This window comes from Chlorocebus sabaeus, chromosome 20, assembly GCF_047675955.1.
Source record: "Chlorocebus sabaeus isolate Y175 chromosome 20, mChlSab1.0.hap1, whole genome shotgun sequence".
In the NCBI taxonomy this organism is placed as follows: domain Eukaryota; kingdom Metazoa; phylum Chordata; class Mammalia; order Primates; family Cercopithecidae; genus Chlorocebus; species Chlorocebus sabaeus.
The window spans coordinates 7,164,451-7,170,352 of NC_132923.1; positions in this window are offsets into that span (position 1 = coordinate 7,164,451).

Below are 5,902 nucleotides of genomic sequence, written 5' to 3' on the forward strand. Positions count from 1 at the left end.
AGAAAAAAAAAAAGTCCTCACACTGAGTGATTCAATTTCTAAGTCTATGCATCTACTTTAAATACTTATAAAGCACCTGCAGTATAGTCAGGCACTGCACAAGGTACTGGGGACTTAGCATGAAAAAAAAAAACGACAGACCTGCCCCTCAGATGTATGTATTTTGGTGGAAGACACAAATACACAAGTGTAATGTATGTTCAATAGTGTTAAATGTCCCGGAGAAAAATAAACAAGAAAGGGTGGCTGGGAAGTGGTAAAACTCGGGATGAGGAAGATGCTACTCTTTCACAAAATTTGGTCGGGGCTGGGCATGGTAGTGTAATCCCAGCACTTTGGGAGGTCGAGGCGGGTGGATCACTTGAGGCCAGGAGTTCAAGACCAGCCTGGTCAACATGGTAAAACCCTGTTTCTACTAAAAATACAAAAATTAGCTGAGCATGGCAGCGCATGCCTATAATCCCAGCTACTCAGGAGGCTGAGGCATGAGAATTGCTTGAACCTGGGAGGTGGAGGTTGCAGTGAGCCAGATCGCATAACCCACTCCATCCTGGGTGACATAGCGAGATTCTACCTCAAAAAAAAAAAAAAAGAAAGAAAGAAAAAATTGGTATGGGGGCTGGGCATGGTGGCTTATGCTTGTTATCCTAGCAGTTTGGGAAGCTGAGGCAGGAAGATTGTTTAAATCCTGGGAGGTCGAGGCTGCAGTGAGCCATGATCACACCACTGCACTCAGCCTGGGTGACAGAGTGAGACCCTACCTCAAAAAGTAAAATAAAATATATAATATAATTTGGTCAGGAAAGGCTTTACTGGACACTGACATTTGAATAGAGATCTGAAGAAAGAGTGAAAACAAGGCATGCAGATACCTGATGAGAAAAATGGTCCAGGCAGAGAGAACCATTAGTTCAGAGGTCCTGAGGCAGATGTGTATGTGGCGTGTTCTAGGAATATCTAGGCGGCCACGGTAGCTCCAGTGGCGTGAGAACAAGGGAGAATAGTGACAGATGAGGTGGGAAGGGTCATCACGCACGGTTTTGTATGCCGTTGTGAGGACTTTGGCTTTACCATTTTCGTGCTTTGGGAAGACTCTGAGGGGTCTGAGCAGAGGAGTGACCAAACTGTTAAAGGATCCCTCTGCTGCTGTGTGGAGAATAAACCGTACAGAGCAAAGGCAAGAGACCGGTTATAAAACTAATGCCATAATCCAGACAACAGGTGATGGTGGTGGTGGCGGCAGTGATGAGAATGGCCTGAATTCCACTGTATTTTATTTTATTTTGTATTTTTTTTGTATTTATTTTATTTTATTATATTTATTTTATTTTATTTTGAGATGGAGTCTCACTCTGTTGTCCAGGCTAGAGTATAGTGGCACAATCTAGGCTCACTGCAACCTCTGCCTCCCAGGTTCAGGCAATTCTCCTGCTTCAGTCTCCCGAGTAGCTGGGATTACAGGCGCCCGCCACCACAGCTGACTAATTTTTGTATTTTTAGTAGAGACAGGGTTTCACAATGTTGGCTAGGCTAGTCTCAAACTCCTGACCTCAGGTGATCCACCCGCCTTGGCTTCCCGAAGTGCTGGGATTACAAGTGTGAGCCACTGTGCCCGGCCGGATTCCAGACATATTTTAAAGATGGAGTTTTACTAATGGACTGAATGTGAAGTATGAGAGGAAAATGGAAGTTAAAGATGACTCCAGGATTTATGGCCAAAGCAACTGGAAAGGATGGTGCGGTCATCAGCTGAGATAGAGAAGATGATAAGCAGAGCAGACTGGGGGTAGGTGGAAATCAGGGTAGCAGTGTTGAACATGTTAACTTCCAGATGCCGTCAGACCTTTAAGTGGGGATTCCAGTCTGGGGTTCCAGGCAAAGGAACAGGCTGAAGTGTAAAGAGTCACCAACATAGGCACAGTAGTTAAAGCCATAGCCCTGGAGGAACTCTCTTGGGGCCTGAGTGTAGACAGAGAAGAGAATTGAGCCCTAGGGCACTCCATCTCTTAGAGGACAGGGAGAAAAGAAAGGATCGGCAATGTAGGCTGAGGACCAGACTCCCATGACAAACAAGGTCAAGTTAGATGAGGACTGAGAAGTGGTCACTGGGTTAGTAATGTGCAGGGTGCTGGGGGCCTTGACAAGAGCAGTCTCCTTGGTGAAAAGCAGGGAACAGGTCAGCAGCTGAGAGTAAAGAGAGAGGCAAAGGTGTGAAATCGCCCTCTGGAGAATGGAGGCGACTGGGTTAGGGATAAGAGTTTGTGTGCGTGTGGTTGTGAATTGAAAGATTTTTAGTAGAGACAGGTTTCACCATCTTGGCCAGAGTGGTCTTGAACTCCTGACCTCGTGATCCACCCAACTCGGCCTCCCTCTCTTAATCTTTTATTTTATTATTATTATTTTTTAAATTTAATAGAGACAGGGTCTCGCTATGTTTCCCCGGCTGGTCTCAAACTCCTGGACTCAAGCAATCCATTCTCCTTGGCCTCCTAAAGTGCTGGGATTACAGGTGTGAGCCACCACACCTGGCCCCCTCCTAAGCTTAAGGACTGATATGAAACTGGGGTGCCTAGAGTCCCAGCTACTCAGGAGGCTGAAGCAGGAGGATTGCTTGAGCCCAGGAGTTCAGGGCCAGGCTGGGCAACATAATGAGGCTCCAAGTCTAAAAAAAACCAAAACACCAATAAACAAAAAGCAATATGAAGAAGATAATCTTGCCGGGCACAGTGGCTCATGTCTGTAATCCCAGTGCTTTGGGAGGCTGAGGCCAGTGGATTGCTTGAAGCCAGGAGTTTAAGACCAGCCTGGGCAACATGGCAAAACCCCATTTCTACTAAAAATACCAAAAAAATGCAAAAAAAGATTTTGAAAAAAGAAGAAGAAAGAAAGAAAAGGAAGAAGGGAGGGAGGAAGGGAGGGAGGGAGGGAGGAAGGAAGGAAGGAAGGAAGGAAGGAAGGAAGGAAGGAAGGAAGGAAGGAAGGAAGGAAGGAAGGAAGCTGGGTGTGGTGGTGCATGCCTGTAGTCCCAGCTACTTCAGAGTCCGAGGCACAAGAATCACTGGAAAACAGGAGGCAGAGGTTGCAGTGAGCTGAGATCGCACCACTGCACTCCAGCCTGGGCAACAGAGTGAGATTCTGTCTCAAAAATAAAGAAAAGAAAAAGATAATCTTTCTAGGCCAGGTGAGGTGGCTCACGCCTGTAATCCCAGCATTTTAGGAGGCCGAGGTGGGCAGATCACTTGAGGCCAGGAGATCGAGACCAACCTGGCCAACATGTGAAACTCCATCTCTACCAATAATGCCAAAAATTAGCCGGGTGTGCTGGCACATGCCTGTAATGGCAGCTACTCAGGAGGCTGAGGCAGGAGAATTGCTTGAACCCAGCAGGTGGAGGCTGCAGTGAGCTGAGATCAAGACACTGCACTCCAGCCTAGGTGACAGAGCGAGACTCTGTCTCAAAAAGAAAAAAAGAAAGAAATGGATTTTTAAAAAATTATTTGTTCTTACCTGTTTTCTTTAAAAAAATTATTAAAAATAAATAAATAAGGCCAGGCATGGTGGCTCATGCCTGTGATCCCAGCACTTTGGGAGGCTGAGGCAGGTGGATCACGAGGTCAGGAAATCGAGACCATCCTGGCTAACACAGTGAAACCTCATCTCTACTAAATATTCAAAAAATTAGCCAGGCATGGTGGTGGGCGCCTGTAGTCCCAGCTACTCGGGAGGCTGAGGCAAGAGAATGGCATGTACCTGGGAGGCGGAGCTTGCAGTGAGCCGAGATTGTGCCACTGCACCCCCGCCTGGGTGACAGAGCGAGACTCCGTCTCATAAATAGACAAATAAATACCCTGAGCAAAATATTAACTTTTTTTTTTTTTTGAGAGGGAGTCTTACTCTGTCACCCAGGCTGTAGAGGCCATAGTGCAGTTGCGTGATCTCGGCTCACTGCAACCTCCGCCACCCAGTTCAAGCAATCCTCCTGCCTCAGCTTCCCGAATAGCAGAGATTACAGGCACACACGACCACACCCAGCTAATTTTTATATAGTAGAGACGTTTTGCCACGTTGGCCAGGCTGGTCTCGAACTCCTGACCCCAAGATCCGCCTGCCTCAGCCACCCAAAGTGATGGGATTACAGGTGTGAGCCACTGCACCCATCCCTTACCTGTGTTTTGAATTTTACCATATGATATATATTTTTGTTGTTGCTGTTGCCCAAGCTGGCCAAGAACTCCTGGACTCAAACAATCCTCCTGCCTCAGGCCAGGAGTTGCTGGGACTACAGGCGTGCGTGCCACCACGCTAGGCCAAGCATGTATTACATTTTAACAACAACAATTTTTTTTTTACGTAATGAAATGTGGCTGCTGAGTGCTGACTTGTGCTGTGAGCATCATGTGAGGTGACCACGTGTGCGGACGCCTTAACTGCTGAGTCCCCGGCTGCTGCCCCCGCTGCACTGCCAGCTTGTGGGGCAGTGTTTGCGTGCGGTCCTATGCCCTCAGCCTTCCTCCTCAAGAGCTAGGAACGTCGCCTGCTGCCCCTAGTGTTCCCCAGCCCACAGTGCCCGTGCAGCCAGCTCACCAGGGTTCAGCTGAGCAGCGAAGGACCCCCCCCCACCAGCCAGGATGCGCGGGCGCCACCGTGGTGGGGCTCTGGCGCCCCGAGGTGCCCGGCTCAGGAAGTGCAGGTGGGTGTCCTCACTTTGGGAAACACCGACTCCTTCGCTGACATCTAAGACCCCACATCTGTGGGGCCTCAGGGTCTTTGCTGAGGCCTAGGAGAGGAAGGGTTTCCTTCTTGGAAACTGCCAACCCAAGCAGGGACCCCTTCTTCAAACCTCCTTCCTCTTAACTTCCCTTCCCTAAACGCATCGTGGTGGAATCAGGAGTGTCCAGCATGACCTCAGGGGCCCTTCTCCTCTCAGTAATTTTGCTTTCTCACATGTTTTCCCACGATCCCAGCCAGACATGCCCTTTTCTCACTGACTCTTGACTGCAGGCTCAACTCTGCCCAGGAAACATAAACTTCCAGAATCTTGGGATCTGTGCCACCTTCGAGCTGAGTGGCTTGAGTTCCAGGGGCCTAGCAGACAATACCTACCTCTCAAGACAGTACGAAGGCCAAATGAGATGCTGCAGAAATGCTTTGGAAACTAGGAAGGGCCAGAGAAAGGCTGGCTTCTATAGCTCATGTTCCCTGTTTGGGGCTCCTCCCCTCAGTCTGGGCACCTCATTCCCCCAGGTTGGAGCCCCCTCCGAGGCTCCTACTTGGCCCAACACGTCCCTTTGTCTGCAGTCTGTTTTCTGACTCCCACTGGGGTGTAATTTCCCTGAGGACAGTGGGCATCTTGTTTTGTTCATTTCCCAATCCCCCAAGCACAACATGGCACCAAGTGACATCAACTGCTCCTTTCCTCTGCCCTCTCCTGCAGCTTCTGTTCCCTCCTCCCTGGGTGTCCTTGTCCTTATGTCCTGATATGTCACCACCCTCAGACTGGATCTGTATCATATGTCTTATATTCATGCTTCATTCAGGGCACAGCACAGAGAAAGCACTCAGTAAATGCTGGTGGATGCGGGAAGTTAGTTAGCAAAAGCCCTCCTTCAGGCTCTGCTTCTCTGAAGCGCTTCCACTGGGAGAGAGTCATACAGTGGGTGGTGATGCTAATATCAAAGCCTTTCCCCCTCAGCCACCACCGAGTGCTCAGATGTGCACCCAAAGTGCTCTGATCTCTAATTGTTTCCCCTGGAGCAGGGCAGGACTAGGCAGCAATGAGCAGGAGGATGCAGTGACCGTGTGGTGCTGTGTGTGTGTGTGTGTGTGTGCGCGCGTGCCCGCGAGTCCGCATCTCAGTACACACAGCGACGTCCACCAACAAAGACACCACAGCAGCCAGGGG